The sequence below is a fragment of the Strongylocentrotus purpuratus genome, unplaced genomic scaffold (genome assembly GCF_000002235.5).
Source record: "Strongylocentrotus purpuratus isolate Spur 01 unplaced genomic scaffold, Spur_5.0 spur5_scaffold_7, whole genome shotgun sequence".
Taxonomy (NCBI): domain Eukaryota; kingdom Metazoa; phylum Echinodermata; class Echinoidea; order Camarodonta; family Strongylocentrotidae; genus Strongylocentrotus; species Strongylocentrotus purpuratus.
Window position 1 is genome coordinate 17,840,914 of NW_022145613.1, and position 17,710 is coordinate 17,858,623.

A 17,710-nucleotide genomic window follows, 5' to 3' on the forward strand; every position below is an offset into this window, starting at 1 on the left:
CGTGCGGGATGTTTCACCTCATCTTTGTACACTTGCACACGTGCCTAGCGTACGTCTTGACCCATCTCTGCGATGCTGGACACTCCACACCTGAAGGCATACGCAAGGGACCGATAGTTGTCTCCAGTGGCAAGGTGAGATTCCAGTCCGATTTCAGTCCTGGTGAGAGGGGTTGTCGGAAACTGGTGAGTTCTCTTTTGATTCCTGGGGTCACCCTATTCAAGAGTTCATCGAAGAGCTGTGGTGTTGACCGTGTGTAGTTTTGGAACGCTACTGAATCTTCCAGCCTCTATTGGGCGTCTAGGAGGCTGGAGAAATGGCCAAGATGTTGTCTTCTCTCCTCTGTGAGCCATGGTCGCACCCAGAACTGCAGGTCTCCTGGCACTCTGTGGTTGGGGCTGTGTCTGGTCTGGCTGCTGCTCGTCTTCTTCTCTGGCGATAATGTATTGTTAGCATACAGTAATAGTGCAAATGTCGCATTGTCATCATCCTCAACTCCTGTCATCATCAACGGTTGTGGGTTGTAGCGTTCACACAGTAAAAGTTCAAGAAACAATGAATTCCTCGGTCAGTAGTCCTGTATATAATCTGTCGGGGTACAATCGCAGCTCGAATCGTGATCACTCTCGATCCTCATCGTGAAAGACATCGCGACCACAATCGTATCATGTCGCAACAGAGCGCATCGGTTCGTGATGAACGTATCGGGAGGTATCCAAACGTATCCGCTATTACCCGATCGTCCCGAATCGGATGATCGTAATGATCGTGTCACATCGAGAGCCTATCGTGGACTCAATGGGACAATCCTATCGGATTATATATGAACGGGAGACCAGATCGTGTCACCTGAAATTTACCAATCATGACCAAATCGTGCTACAACGTATCGAATGACAGAAGAATAAAAGCAAATAACGTACATTAATTAGATTACCTGGAGAGAGGGTCATGTTATCATTGCGTGCAAACTAGATTAGTATTTCCATAATGCTATTTCATATCTTGATCCTAATGAGTGAACTTACTTGAAAGATCGGTACAGGAGACTGTAATATTGAATCCTTTCCTTCTGCCACTTCGAGATGAGGTGAACTCAATATGAAGAGTGTGTCCTGACGTCAGATAAGGAGAAAATTCCTTATTCAAGCCTGTGTATTGCTTTATATCATCCCTGTTTTGAATGTAAATAAAATCATTTGGAGATACCAGGCTAAAGTCATTAAAAGTGACGAGGATCCTCCTCTGAAGAGGTGCTGTGATGGACCACTCCTCAAATGCATCATTGGGGTAAAGCGAAGGATAGTTCGGGGATGTGAGTGTGATGCTCTTTGCGCAATCCACTGTAATATCTGTGTCAGGAATACACAAAAAAACACTTTTGTGTCAAACAGTGCGAGATGCAGAATACGTGTAAACTGAATTAAGCCCAATATGAAAGAAATGAAAACTAAAGAAAAAAAATGGATATGGAGGACTAATAAATTCTAAGGAGGTTGATTACCATGACTGCGTACTTAAACACCTGAGTTTGGTTTACATGATTTTCTTCTTCTACATCAGATTTTGAAAGGAATAGAGTTTTAGCTGAACAAATGAACGTTTATAATATCAAGCTCTCTCAATATACACGCGTCCGGTTATAAAGTTAAACTGGTATTCATGAAATTGAACAGTCAACATGAAAATGTTAATTCAAGACTTTAGTTTTGTTGTCCGTATAAAATGCCGAAATAAATGTATTTCATATTGTTGTTACATACAATGTAAACATAAATGTAAACATGATACCGTGTGGTGATGGCAAGAGGGGTATTAAGCTAATGCTAAAACAAGAATGAATACAACCCGTAAAAGGTAAAACAAGGCTATCTAAATAAAGTTTAAAATCATCATGTATTGTTCACAACTGAGACCTCCTTATTTTGTTTGCATTGTATATGTGACACAATTTGAATTGAATGAAGTTCTGAATCTGATTCTTCGTGTTCTTGGTACGCCCAGCGAATTCCTGAGCGTTTAAATGTGAAAAAAAGTGGGTGTGATGTGTCCTTTATAACAGAGGTTAAGCCTCGGTCACAAATACCCTTACGGGCTGCTACGAACGCCGTACGAACGATTTTCAGACCATTTCGTAAGATCTTCTGAAGAAGGCCGTACGAAACCAGCGTTCGTAGACTGTTCGTAGACCGTTCGTAAGATCGCAGATTGATCGATGGTCTTGTCCAAGATTTGTTTTAACATCGTACGAAACCCTCTCTTCGTAATGCGGACGTACGAACGCCTTAATTACATCGTAAGAACCACGCAAGATCTTCATACATTTTGTAGGGTCGAGGGACAGTTCTAAAAGCTTTAAATTATTACGATGACCGTAAGAACACCTCGAGTTGTTCATAGAGGGCTCTTACGGCGATCGTAAGGTGCTCGTAAGGTGTATGTACACAATTTATGCAATTTTTAGGTTTTAGCGGTTATAATGCCAAGCACGCGAAGTTCAAATCCTCACTCTGTTCATAGTGTTCGTCGAGGGTGCATCTCCTGTCGAAGAAATATGGGACCAAAAGGGAAATTTGTTAGAGGGAAGAGAGGGAAGGGAAACAAACGTAAGGAAAGAGATGAGGAGGGAGGAGAAAGAGGAGGAGAGCAGCAACAACAATATCAAGAAATGATGGCCATCGGAAGCGTCCGGGAGGAGGCGGTGGAAGATGACGACGAGGAGGAGGGAGAACCCAAGCGCGGATCCAGGATTTCTTTTGAAATTATGCTATTAAAATATTGGTACGTAACGGTGACCAGCAGTGGTGTAACGAGCAAAACTGTGGGGTCAAGGGGCGAAGCCCCCGGAAGCTCAGGGGTTATTGGCATTTAATTACGGTCAGATGAGCATATTTTGATAACTTATTTGTGACACTGGCAGGACAATAATTGGCGTGGGGTCCAGGGGCGGAGCCCCCAGGAGCTCAGGGGTATTAGGCAATAAATTACGGTCAGATGAGCATCTAGGATCGGCCTTAGGGCCATTGGTTCGGTTCAGGGGGCGGAGCTCCCGGAAGCAAAAGGGTTATTGGCACTTAATTACCGTCAGATGAGCATATGTTGATACCTTATTTGTGATACTGGCAGGACACTACTTTGCGTGGGGTCCAGGGGTCGGAGCCTCCATTACGGTCAGATAAGCATTCAGGGGCTGCCTTAGGGCCTTAGTCAGGGTCCAGGGGGCAGAGCCACCGGATCTACACCTTGTTGGCGGGAAAATTGAAAACTAAACCCCTTCCTTTCTTTTATTCTTCCTCTTATTTCCTTCCCTTTATCTCCTCTTTTCCTTTTTTCTTTCCCTTTCCTTCCTTCTGTTTTTTGTTTATGGGGGGGGGGGGGGGAAGGCAACAGACTGGGAGGCAAGGCCCTTTCGGTCCCCCTTTTTTTCTTTTCTTCGTTCCTTTCTTTCTTTCCCTTTATCTCCTTTTCCCCTTCCCCTTTTCCCCTTCTTTTCATTTCTCTCTCTCTCTCCCTCTCTCTCTCTTTTTGCGGGGGGGGGGGGGGGGGGGGAGGAGGGGGAGAGGCCTACTCGGCATCCTGGATTCGCGCCTGGGAGAACCATCAAGACGGCAGTTTGATAGCGATGAAGATGAGGTAACGGGGAAACTAAGAAAGGAAAAGTATGACTTCGATGCCACCACAGAGCAAAAACTTGTAGACTTCTTCGGTGAACATGACTGCTTTTATGATAAAGGAAGTAACAAATATGCTAACAGCAAGTTCAAGTTAATATACACACATTACTTGTATAAAGCTCGCGCTGCACTCTTCATAAGGTGGCGAGTTGCCACGAGTATATTACGAGTGTTAAGCAAGTTCTCCTCGAGCTACAACGAAACAGCGAAAAATTTGAACATGTCCAAAATTTTCACTGATTCGTTGTTACTCGAGGTGAATTCGTTGTTACTCGAGGTGAACTCACTTACACTCGTAATATACTCGCATTACTCGTTACAAGCTCGCGCTGCACTCTTCATCAAGTGGCTAGTTGCTAAGAGTTATGAAGAGTGCAGCGCAAGCTTGTCACGAGTAATGCGAGAATATTACGAGTGTAGGCGAGTTCACCTCGAATAACAACGAATCGGGGAATTTTTTTTAACATGTTCCAAATTTTGGAACCGCTCGCGACTTCGAGGAGAGTCTTGGAATGTTGTAAAGAGTTACGCTAAGCCATACCGAATTGTTCGCGAGTTATTGCGAGTGCCTCTTTGAGGCAACTCACCACAATTCGCCATAACTCGCTAATACAACTCGGCTAAGTGGGAGCCAACCTTTTAAAGCTCGCGGGCCACAGCTAACGATTGGCATAACTTGGCGGGTCGTAGGTAGTCTCCCCCGCCCCCACACACACTCAATTCGTGTACACACCTGCAACTTTGCAAAAACAAACAAGCAAACAAAAACATCAGTGGAGAAAAATAATCAGGCTTACTTTTTTAGTGTGATTTCTAGGGCTGCATTTGATGGACAAGTTTCAGCAAGTCAGACCGGTCAATAATTTGTCAAGTCTTTGTTTTCTAGCCTCACTCTGTAACTCTCCATAATTTGCTAGATACAGCGTGTAATAATGTCTTGCTATGTTGTTAACCTTCATTACATTCACACTCTGGTGACAAATGAGGCAAAGTGATTTACCTTTCTCTTCTACTAAGAAATACTTCAGAGACCAATCTGATTTGAAGTTTCTGTCTTCATCAGAAATTTTCCTTTTCTTCCCAGGTCTCGATACCATGTTGGTTGTTATTTCAAACAAAATCAAGGATAGAGCAGAAAGAATATCCTAACTTTATCAGTTGTACACTGAACATCTCATTGAACGCGGTGTAAAGGGAAGGGAATTTTAAACATACATTTTAAACATATTTCTCGATTCACAACATATGTATAATTTACAAACGTTACTGCGTGTGAAAATTACAAACTGAAATTAACACGGCGAGTGATGTTAATGTAATTTAATGAGAGGGAATTTGACGAGTTTTGTATCAACCAAGTGACGAGTCAATATGTTGTACTTGATGAAAACAAATTACGGAAAGGAAATAGCTGTGTGTAAATGTTTTACCTTATTTCATCGCTGCTATGCGGGCCGCACTTCACTTATGAGCTTTTTTTATTATTAATTTTTCAAAGCTCCGCAGGCCGCACCAGAAGAGCTCGAGGGCCGCGGGTTGGCCACCCGTGATGTAAAAGTACGGTCACAAAGGTTGTACGAACGATGCGTTCGTACGAATCTTCCTGTTTTTCCATTGTCTTCCCGAATTTTCATTGTCTGAAAGTCGTTCGTACGGCGTTCGTAGCAGTTCGAAAGGGCATTTGTGACCGAGGCTATACAAACACCTGGAGTCGTTCAAATCTCCGTTCGTAAGGCATTCGCACGAACGCCGTGAGAGCCCTCTATGAACAACTAAAGCCGTTCTCACGATCATCGTAAGAATTCTAAGGCTCCTACGAAATGTACGAAGATCTTGCGTGGTTCCTACGACGTTATTACGACGTTCGTACGGCCGCCTTACAAAGAGAGGGTTTTGTACGATGTTGAAAAAAAATCTTGGATAAGACCATCGCCCAGTCTGCGAACTAATGAACGGTCTACGAACAGTCTACAAACGCTGGTTTCGTACGGCCTTCTCATGAAGATCATACGAAATGGTCTGAAAATCGTTCGTTTGTAGCGGTTCGTAATGGTATTTGTAACCGAGGCTTAGACAGTATGCGATCTTCAAACAACGTTGATACAAATAAATGTATGGAACGACAGGGCATAAATATTCTCACTGGCACTCCCCCAAACCCAAACTCATAGAAAGCAATGACCCAAATGCAAATAGCCTTAACCACTAATATACTTGCAAACTATTTAGCAGGATTAAACTTGTTACTTAAAGGTATAGACCAGTTTTTGAAACGCCCCCTCACAAAAATTGAAATGGAAGCTCTTATTACCAATCATATGAAAGAATATGTTTTGACTAATACGTGATGATACAAATTTTGCCGGGAAACCGCCTACTAATTCATATATTTTGTAAATTATCATATCTATCCGGCCTGGATAGATATCCCGTAGTCCTATATACATCTTTCTGTGTACAGTGCTTGTAATTTTACCAAGACTATGCCAAATTTCTTATCATTTTGATGATTTCAGAACCTTGCAGTACACACGTACATGTATATGCTCGATGATCAACCTTTTCTGATCGATTCCACAATGTTTTTTACAATGCAATCGCATGACCAGAACTGGTCTATACCCTCAAGGGGAAAGTATAATTAAAAGGCTTTGCATTATTCTTCATGTAATTTTACAGACACGTTTGAAGATTCTATTCATAATATTGATGGTACATTAGGGACTTTTAGATTTGCACGTCGACGTAGCAGTCCACTATGTCGACATGCAAATCTAAAAGTCCCTATTCAATAGATTTGTCATAACATTTCCAAAAATACAAAAAAATCTTACTTATGCATTTTACAGTTGTCGAAGTCAGAGTCCAAATGCTCCAGGTGTAAAAGATATAAAGCAAACAGGAATGCAGTCTGTGGGGGAAATAAGGCATATATAAAGCTTTGTTATCCATGTAGGTAACGATTTCTGTATATAATTTACCATGGTATTTTAAGAAGAATTGAAAGTAAAATATTGATTGCCTCATGAAGGAATTAAAGGAAACCAATCATCTACAAGGAAAACAAAAATATGTACAGCCAGAAGGTATAAATCCACCTCAAAACGCGTTAATACGACATCCAGTTAGTTAGTGGTAGGAAGAAATAAATAAAAATATAAAAACGTCCGTGCGCACACGAGTCAGACTTGGGTTCTGCAGTGTGCGCGACCGTACTTGTCTACTCAAGTTGCTTTTTTATATACACTGTTTGTCATAAAGGTGGAATTATTTTTTTTTACCCCAATTTATGGAATGATTTTGTTAATGATTTATTCCTAATAGATAATGATAATAGTACACATTCTCAGATTTTATTGAATAATAATTTTCGAGTGTTTGTTTTGCGTGACTGCAAAAGCATGTGTGTGAAACTATGCTTATCAACTAGGGAACCTACGTCCTAAAGTCATAACTGACATTAATGAGGATTAATGCCTCACAAAAGGGCACTAATTTAGCACATCGACATGGTTTTGATCCTACGGCCTCGCAGTTATGATGCCATTGCTTTGCCACTGAATCACGACTGTACATTATGGGGGCTAGGGGCAGACAATGAAAACATGGGACTGAATTAAGTTCATAATTTCCTCAAATACAGGGCATCCTGGAACCCGAACCTAGTACTTCAATTTAGTGCAGAGATGTTAGTTTATTACATGAATGATGTATGTTACAAAATAATGCATGCTAATGGTGCAAATTAATAGGTTCGATTTGGATCTTACTGCAGCAAGTGTAGATTACATGACAATGGCTCAGGGGGGGGGGGGGGGTTGGGGGTTGAACCCCCCTTTTTCTCTTTTATGTGTGTGTTTTGGAGGAAACCCCCTTCAAGGTTTAGGTTTTCCCGCCCAACTTCGTAAACTTAGCATCCGAATTAATGTTACGTTCATTCAAGTTCGTGCGAAATTAATGACTATGTACAGGCGCGCCGGAAGCAGTTTGGGATGGAGGGGGGGGGGGGGCAAACATTCCAGGGGGCTCACCTTCAGGCACGTAGCCAGAGTTTGATGTTTGGGGGGGGGGGGGCACATACATGTAATCGATCGAGGTAAAAAAAAGGGGTCTACAAAAATTCAACCGATCTTGGAAATTTAGGGGGCACGTGCCCCCCCATGCCCCCCCCCCGTGGCTACGTGCCTGCTCACCTTCCAGGGGCAGTGACGTAATGAGCAAAAATGTTTGGAGGGGGGGGGGCAGGAGAAAAATCTGCATCACCACCGCTCTTACACGTTATACATGCAGGCCCCGCGGAACGTTTTTCAAAGTGGAGTATATTAACGATCAGGTAGAGCGTAAATTGGCGTGGTCCGGGGGCAGAGCCCCAGGAAGCTCAGGGGTTTTGGGTATTTAATTACGGTCAAATGATCATCCAGGGGCCCGCCTTAGGGCCATTGGTGGGGTCCAGGGGGCGGGCCCCCGAAAGCTCAGGGCATTTTAGGTATTTAATCACGGTCAAATGAGCACCCAGGGGCCCGCCTTAGGGCCCTTGGTGGGGTCCAGGGGGCACTGCCCGTGGAAGCCTGGGGTTTTTAGGTATTGAATTACGGTCAAATGAGCATACAGGGGACCGCCCTACGGCGTTGGTGGGGTCTGGGGGCGGAACCCCCGTAAGCTCTGGGGTTTTAGGCATTTAATTACGGTCATATTTTAATACCTCATTTTGTGACTACCTCATTTTTTTTTTCTCTCTCTTTCTTTTTTTCTTCTCTGTAACATACTTCTTCAAAATGTGAGGGGGGGGGGGGGGGGGCTCGAGCCCCCGAGTCCTGCCATTTTGCCGACCATGACATAAAGGCTTCTAAATAAGCATATTTTTCGCCCGACTGTAAATTTGGGAATTTTTAATTTTCCAACAAAGGTATGACTTACAAAAAAATTGAGAAAAAATACCGGAAAATCATGTCATTTCAGCAACATTTGTAAATTACAGGTATCGAATGAGAAATGACCCCCCCCCCCGCCATCAGTACGCCAGCGTTCAGGGGCTCATGTCTTCTCATCCTTTAACAAAAAACAGACAAGCTTTTATAAAAAAAAAATCTCCATTGATATAGGAGGCATGCGCAATGTTTAGGAAATTTAATTCCTGTAAACTTTCCTTTTCTTTTAATGGAATTTTATATATGATTTAATTCAGGTTTTTATTATTGTTATGTTCTTTTCTCCTTAACTTTTTTGGGGGCAAAATGCGTTTTGTCCCCCCCCCCCCTCCCACTTCCGGCGCCTATGTAGATCAACATTCAAAAAGCTAAATGCGTCATTCAATTTGATTTAGTAGCAAGCGATTTCATACTCTTGTCACGGAGACGTGCAAAACGAGCACTCAATTTAGAATAGCGTGCAAAGAGCATTCAAATTCGCGCCGGACAGACGGTGGTATGTCTTCGTGCATTTAATTTCGTGATTAGGCATACATATGTGACATTTGTGCATTGCTTTTCATTTGATGTTAATTTATCACTTAATATACTTCTGTTTGAATACTTTCATGCAAAGTTTACTTGGAGGAATGACATGCGTATTCGTTCTGTCATTACACAGGTAACTGTCCCGGGAGAAGGTGCACAATATGTGACTTCTCTTCTAATCACAAGCTATAAATAAACAGATCTTGGACAGAGGTAGAGTTCAGGATTAATATACATGGACATAATGGGAACAAAATACAATAATGAATAAAGAAAAAGATGTTAAATGAAAAGAAAGAAAGATCACTTACTCAATCAAGAGTGATCAAAACAAACCATTTAAAAATAACCCCTAAGGCATTTATAATGAAAAATATGAAGGTATAAATAAAGAGATGTTTCAACAAAAATAAAGAATGTCGAAAGACAGAGAAAACATAAAATGCAATATAAATATATCAGACAAGTAAGAAGATTATATAATGTGAAATCATGTCAGAAAAGATCATAGAGAAAAAGAATAAATAACTGAACATGAAATACTGAATATCCAAATGAACATCGAGTCTCATACTATGATTATGAGGTCTAGTTTTAATTTGAATGACCCGATTGCGAAAGAGGTTGCCCATAAACGAAAATGAAATCGCAATTCGCCAAAGAATTCACCTCCCACTCAACATTGGCGAAATTGAATGACCCTTACGCATTTCCAAATTGACAGAACCAAGCTTTAATTTGAATGTGCATGTTTAGAAAATTCGGTGACTCGAAACGAAATTGAATGCAACAAGTTTAAAAATGAAACAGGGGAGGAACGAGTGGAGAAAATTTGCTCGAACATGAATGCAAGTTACTGAAATTGATTGCTGCTTTTACGAAATTGGCCGGGAAAACCTATATATTAAAAAAATAATAATAATGAAAATAAAAAATAAATGAAAAATTGTGGTATAAAAGGGTGACCCTAAAAAGCTGACCTTACCCCCCCCCCCCTCAACGAAACGAAATATCGATCGCCCCCAAATGTTCAAATTTTAGGACACACACACGCACAAAATGTGCTCTTACCCCCCCCCCCCCCCGCTTATTCAGCGGATGGCTGAGTCGTTGCGAAATTGTTGGGACCAAAAAAAAAAAAAAAAATGTGCTCTTACCCCCCCCCCCCTCCCCCCGCTTATTCAGCGGCTGGCTGAGGCGTTGCGAAATTTTCGGCCCGATTGAAAAATTAAAAAAAGTTAACCCCCCCCCCCCCCTTGAAAAAATCCTGCGTACGCCACTGGCTCCATATACCATACATTGTACGCTTCCATTCTTGTATGAGCTTAACATGTATAGGCCATAGCTATAAGGCCTAAACAAAATATGGTGTATTGCCCTTTGCGACCGACCCAAAAATCTTGAAATCTACGGACGGCTTTTTAAATAATTTTTTTAAAACCCTTTTTTAGATAAAAAAAATTGAAAGCATTAAAAACTGCCAAATATCAGCCCAAAGAGGGAGAAAAAAAAAAAGAGAGAGAGAAAAAAAAAAAGATTTCCGACCGACCGACCCATGTTTTGGCACCTAAAGGGAAATACAACATTTTTGTTTGTATAGGCCTAACCCTATGTGAAATAAGTTCAAGTTAAAAGATAACATATGTTGTATGCCATAACATTTGAAGATGATGATTATTGCACATGAAATTGTCATGTTTAAGAGGTAGATTTATAGTAGTTGGTTGAAAATCATGATTTGAATATATACAGAAGATTCATGTATTGTTTATTGAAGAGTGAAGTTGTAATATATGTCAAGGTGAATGACAAGGTCGCACTATATGTAGGTCAGCCCCAGGCCAAAGTGTATGTATAAGTCCATTATATCCAGTCACTTTCTAGATATAATATAGTGTTGATAGCGAATGATATGATGATTTATGTCAAGCTGTTGGATATTTAATTTATCTAGATATTTATGACAAGAAATGTTAATTTAGTTCTCAGAGTCTGGATTTCTAGAAAACGTCAGAAAGTCTTAACATATCAAATGTTACTGCCTTGAGAGGAGAATTGTTTCATTCACGTGAAAATATAGAGTGAAATGAACGGAGCAACTGATGCAAGAATACATGTTAAAAATGCTCCCTTTTTCTATTGTTTATTTTCTTCAACCTCAAATGCAGTCACAATTATATACGTGTATTATAATGTACCAATTATATGGGCCAAGTAAATCAATGGAATATTGATACATGTTAGTATACGTTTTATTTTACCTGAACATCTTCACTCGAAAACACATTGTCAAAGCTCCGTCGGTACAAATTTGCAATCTGATTGTTTATGATCATAGTGCCTGGAGTGTGTCGGCACAGCTACGCAGTTCGTAGAGATGTCTTTAAGTTTCTAAGTGAAGCAAAAGTAAAAAAAAAAGAAGAAGATATTATGAACAATGGTTAAAGATATAGACCAGCATGGGTGTCAATCCCCGGGGGGGGGGGGGGTGGGGGGATATATCCCCCCCCCAATATTTCAGGTGGGGGGAGGGGATGGCCTGTACAATCATCCCCCTAATAATTCACCCTAAAAAAAATTAAAAATAAAAGAAAAAGTTAATGTTTATTACTCGCAAGAAGACCATCAATATTCACATTTTGCTATCTCATTTTCATAATACATACATATATACGAAGTAAATGAGACAACCGTATATGAGACAAGAATAAATTGAATTCTCACTCATACAGCTTCATCAGGAATTAATAAATTTATTCAATTTGTTCAATCAACAGCATCATTGAAATGCAGTGCGCCATATGCAAAGACGCAGCGTTAAAAAGCAACGAGCTAAATGTTAAGCGCGAAGCGCAAAAGTAGCAATCTGCAATGCACATCAGATAATCCTGGACAGTGTAAACGTAGATGAACTCTGTGCCGAATTCGTGATGAGATCGGAGACAAGGAGAAAGATTTTCGGACATTAGTGTGACTTATAAGATAGTTCACTAGTTGTAATGTTGTTTCCATTCACCCTTTTTAAAATTCACGTCATTGTATCTTTATTTGTGTTTTTTCACTCATTTTATTTCCTGATATTTCCTAAAACATTTTTCATTTTTGGAGAAAGATTATTATGTCACAACTTATTTTTGTTTCATTGAAAATCCGATGTAGGCCTACGTCACTGGCGTACTGTTGGGGAGGGCTTGGGGCGCTAGCCCCCCCCCATAAAATCTAACCATGACTTATTTTCAATTTCATACAAGTGATTTATAAATAGTAATATACAATTCCTTTCCAGAAGCTATTGCGACGAGCACTGCCGGGAGATAACATGCTACCCACCACTCGGGCTGTGCATGCAAAGATTTGCGAACGAACGTTCCATACGTACATCATGTGGGGAAACTGAATTCTCTTATTTTCCTAATAATTTAATGAAATGTGAAAGCTTCCGCGCTACGCGCGGAATGGGCGAAAATGATTTCAGACGTGAATTAAAAATCAATCTCCGCGCTTCGCGCAGGAGGGGGGAAACTTAATTCAGACAAGGACACGATACAACGAATCGTCTTCCTTCTCTAATAATTTAATGAAACGGTAAAGCTTCCGCGCTCAGCGCTGGATGGGCGAAAAGGAATATAGATAAGGACTAAGAGTAATAATTTATTGAAACGTCAAAGCTTCCGCGCTTTGCGCGGAAGGGGGGAAACTGAATTTAGACAAGGATTAAGAGTCGAGAATGGTACATCGAATCATCTTCTTTCTTTAATAATCTAATGAAACGTCAGAGCTTCCGCGCTACGCGCGGAGGAGGGGGGGGGGGGGGGAACTTGATTCAAACTTTAAGGATTAAGAGTCGAGGATGGTACATCGAATCGTCTTCTTTCTTTAGTAATCTAATGGAACGTCAGAGCTTCCGCGCTACGCGCGGAGAAAGGGGAACTTGATTTAAACTTTAAGGATTAAGAGTCGAGGATGGTACATCGAATCGTCTTCTTTCTCTAATAATTTAATGAAACGTCAAAGCTTCCGCGCTTCGCGGGGAGGGGGAAAACTCTCCCCTCCTTGCACCCAGCCCTCTAGGTCTGTAAGTAGCTGTTAGTGATTCGCACGTTTTACGTGCTCACTACCGCCCCCTAAAATGAAATCCTGGCTACGCGCATGGGGAGGGGGTGCAACCTGCCACAAGCTTCTACCTCTTGGTTGCTTTGACCCATTGCCGACAATATTTTGGCACCTATCACCCCCCCCCAACCACGGATTCAAATCGACACCCTTGTAGACCAGTTCTGGTCATTCGATTGCATTGTGAAAGAAACGTTGTGGAATCGATCAGAAAAGGTTGATCATCTAGCATATAAATATTGGTGTGTACTGCAAGGTTCTGGAATCATCAAAATGATAAGAAATTTGGCCCAGTCTTGGTAAAATTACAAACACTGTACACAGAAAGATGTATGGGACTACGCGACACGTGTGGGATATCTATCCGGTCCGGATAGATATAATAATTTACCAAATATGTCAATCAGTAGGCGGTTTCCCGGCAAAATTTGTATCATCACGTATTAGTCAAAACATATTCTTTCACATGATTGTTAACAAGAGCTTCCATTTCATTTTTTGAGAGGGGGGCGTTTCCAACTCTGGTTTATACCTTTAAGCATGTAAGTGTTTAGAAGTAGGGTTCAGTTTCGCTATACTATGGCATGATAGTTAAAGTATATACTATAAGAGCATTGAACAGGGGCGGAACCAGGGATCAATGCAGGCGGATGCATTCCCCCTCTCGGCCTCCCCTACATTTTCCGAAATCAAGATAGAATGCCCCTACTGGAATAAATCAAGTCATTTCCTCTGTTTATTTAATGTACTCTTGCTTTTATACCACATCCATGACAAACAGAATTTCCTTTAATATATTATCCGGGTGAAATTTTCAAATTTAGCTTTCAAAACTAATCCCTTTTCTTTCTCTTCCTGTCTCTCTCTTATATTCAAGCGATTCGGTTGTCCTACTGTTCATTTAGTTCTCAGTCATAAACTTGTTTTTACAGCGTTCAAATTTTATTATTTTTGAAGAAGGGGCTAAATGAGCTTCAATAGGGACTTTTAGATTGAGTGGACGAGAACACGACGAACGCCGACTGATCATGCGTGTCAACGTACTCAACTGCCCATGTTGACTACAATTAGAAATCTTTTAGATTACACTCGATGATATACATGCATGCAGGAAGTAACGCTATGAATATGACGGACAAAGAAAAAGGAAAAATATACAGTTCCTCATTCTACCCTCAACAATTGCTATGGTAGACAAAAGAACATCCCCTCACTGCTATTAAGTAAAAATGTGTAGAACAGGTGAATTTGCATGTGACACCTGTTCTACACATTTTTACATAATAGCAGGGAAGGGATGTTCCTTTGTCTACCTGATGAACTGTATATTTTATGCGCACGCGGCATATATATTTAGTACCGTACTAGATTTAGGAAAATCAAGGTTGACGCATTCTCGATCGCCGACTGAGACGACGTGACGCATGCGCACTGCCTTAAAATGACGTCACACGTTGCAGTCAAAGCTGTCGACGTGCAAATCTAAAAGTCCCTATTCATATTAATGGACGACGGCTTGGTTACGGATTCTTTCTAATCAATTCAGCAATGCGTTCATTTCAAAAGGGAAAACAAACATGGGTGTGTCCTTTTTACAAGGTACAGACTTGTTTTTCTCTCAATATTTCCTTTATTCGAATTTTTTCTTTCATATTCCTATTAAAACTACAGAAATTTACAGTACTAATTTGCATTGTCAGCGGCGAGGACCTTTGGGTATCGTTGGCCTGAAGTTTCTGAATGTTTAATACACTCCGACCGTAACCGTCAGGCGCGGATCCAGGATTTCTTAGGGGAGGGGGCCCAAATTTGAAATCAGTTTGAAATATAGTGTGCTGAAATTTGAAAATCGTGCCGGCCAATATCTCGCTCATAGAGATGAGAAACATAAACCGATGTCGGGGGGGGGGGGGGGGGGGGTAGTGAGCACTATTTTTTTTGCCCTCGAAAATTTGAAAAATCGCACCCACCCCCCATGAGGGGGGGGGGGGGGGCAACTAAAAAAAAAAAAAAATTAACGTGTTTTTACACGTTTTTTTCCCAGGGGGGAGGGGGCCGGGCCCCCTGGATCCGCCACTGGTAACCGTATCCTGCACTCGTCAGACTTTGATTTGTAAAAAACAACAATTTTTTGCTTTAAGTTTCGGAACTTAGTTTTTGTGACAAGGTCGTTGAGTAAACATCACTTGAAACGTATAGAGCCAGGTGAAATATCCACTTCACTCCAACTTTTTGCTTTCGTTTTCTTTGCGACCACGATAATGCTAATAATCTTGTACCTCTTTATTTTCCTGCACGATGATTTTGAATCTAGAACTATCTACAAAAGGCATCCAGTAAAAATCTATAGAGTTTTTTTTTGGTTTGCAGAAGTCTGAACACGTTTACGGTGGAAATTGGGGGCTCGTTTTATTTAACATATTGTACAGTTAATTACACTGGGGCATATATACTAAAGACCATATTAGCTACGCTATTATTGTTATTCCTTCTTCTTTTTGTATCTCTCCTTCCATTTTTATTCTCTTTTGTTTATTTCCTCTCAATTCTTCTTTCACTCGTTTTGGGAGCAATTTAGGGGGCAGCTATTCTCTCCCTGGATTCGCCAATAATAAACATGATACAAGTGAAAAGCCATATTTTCATATTTTCATATTTTTATTTTAATGACATACAATCTTGGAATTCTCTTTAAAAACATACAATAGTCACATTCCAATATTGATAAGCATTGATAAGTATGTAAATAGTAACTAAACATGTACAAAAAAAATTCCTTGCTGTCTATAACATCAAAAGAAGTCTTGCATTTTATATAATCTTTAAATGATGTGAAACTACCACACTTTTCTTTTTAGGGTTGTCAGCTTTCATTGGTTATTCTGTAAAGGTATGGGCTTATATTTGTATTTCAGTGTTGACATTTCTTATGCTTTAAATGTAAACTTTATTAGTCAAACCATAACAATTAAACCAGTCAAATCAAATCCAAATTACCAAATCGCTATTCACATAAACATTGTTAGGAATGCAGAAACGTATGTCCAGTGGCAATGGAAGATATACGTATTGCATGAGACCCAAACATATTTCACCATTATTTTGTTGGTGCCTCTCTAGGTACTTTTTTTTTTAGCTATAGAAGAGTATAATTATAAGGGAATGAGACAAACGAGTTGCATGAATGTCATGATTAGACTTACAGTACATGCCATGCTACAACTGTATCGGTTGCAGTGGATTTATAAAGTATAACAATATAATGGTTGAATTTTAAATATACTGGTAGTACCAGACGTGTATGATCACATTTCGCAAACATGATAGGAATGCATTTGTTTGAACTGGCTTTGAAATAACGTAACTTTATCAATGGAGACATATCACAGTCAGCAACACACGACTCAAATAATGACAAGATCAGCAAACGTGGCTACTCAATATAAGACTGTTATTTCAATTATAAATGAGAGCAGAAACAAACTTGATTCAACAAAATCTCAATAGATATGTGCACGATGATATTGGTGGTACCGAGATTGCTACAAGGTTCGCAAAAAAAAAGAATATTTCGCATGAGAAAGATAAGAGAGGATACGGTATGTAAGTCGTAGCGTATAGGTCAATTGAATTCAGAATTCTGCCATTTTGTTTACCAGGCATATTGCGTTCACGCGCGACATTTAGTAAATGCAGTTTCTTTTCTTGTGTAAGATAGCATTAGCTAGGTTTCTATTTCGAAATGCAACAACATACCTTGGCAGAAGATTCTACATCTGTTACAATGCCTGCATATCAACGAAAATATAATCCATCCATGCAGTCCACCATTTAAAAAAAATATGCAGGTCATAGATGCTGCCAATTTGATTAGCGTTTGGCAGTGTTCCAGTAACTTAAATTCATTCGTTTTAATTAATTTTTAAGGTATGAAAAATATATTTCAGGAAAAACGATAACCTATATTTTATGGTTATCAAACAAAGTATAAATGCATGAAACAAACAGTATTTCCAGCGCTAAAGCTACATAATATAGCGTATTTGTAATGCGCCAACTCCACATGACTAATGTGTTCGAGGCGCATAGAGAAGAAAAACTATAAGTACCGGTACACAAAAATACACAAAAAATGAACAACTACACTTGTGTGAAAGTAAATCTAAATCTACTGGAAAGCCGCTTCGAACAAATGAGTTATAAGGGCATGTTTAAATTAAACAATCTACACAATCTACATGTATGCGATTGTTCATGAAAATATATATGTTCGCACGGTATGGACAGTACCTGGTATATGATGGAAGACCTTTACAAATTTATTTAAATACATTTTTTTAAACAAAATATATTTATTGTGAATACAGTATAACAGGGCAGTAATAAAGAATGACGGCTTGTGCATTAGATGCCGGTATGCACGACAGTCATGACTCATGATGATAGGTCTCGTAACGAAAACGGGTT

General features: G+C 40.1%; 1 long non-coding RNA gene across 1 annotated transcript; it reads right to left on the reverse strand.

Moving 5' to 3' along the window:
* Window positions 1-1,034: 1,034 nt before the first annotated feature.
* Window positions 1,035-17,337, reverse strand: LOC115919727. The gene is made up of 4 exons (XR_004061979.1): window positions 17,000-17,337; window positions 11,392-11,521; window positions 6,509-6,585; window positions 1,035-1,352 (listed from the first exon to the last, which is right to left on the reverse strand). It is a non-coding gene; the product is annotated as an uncharacterized LOC115919727 (long non-coding RNA).
* Window positions 17,338-17,710: the final 373 nt, after the last annotated feature.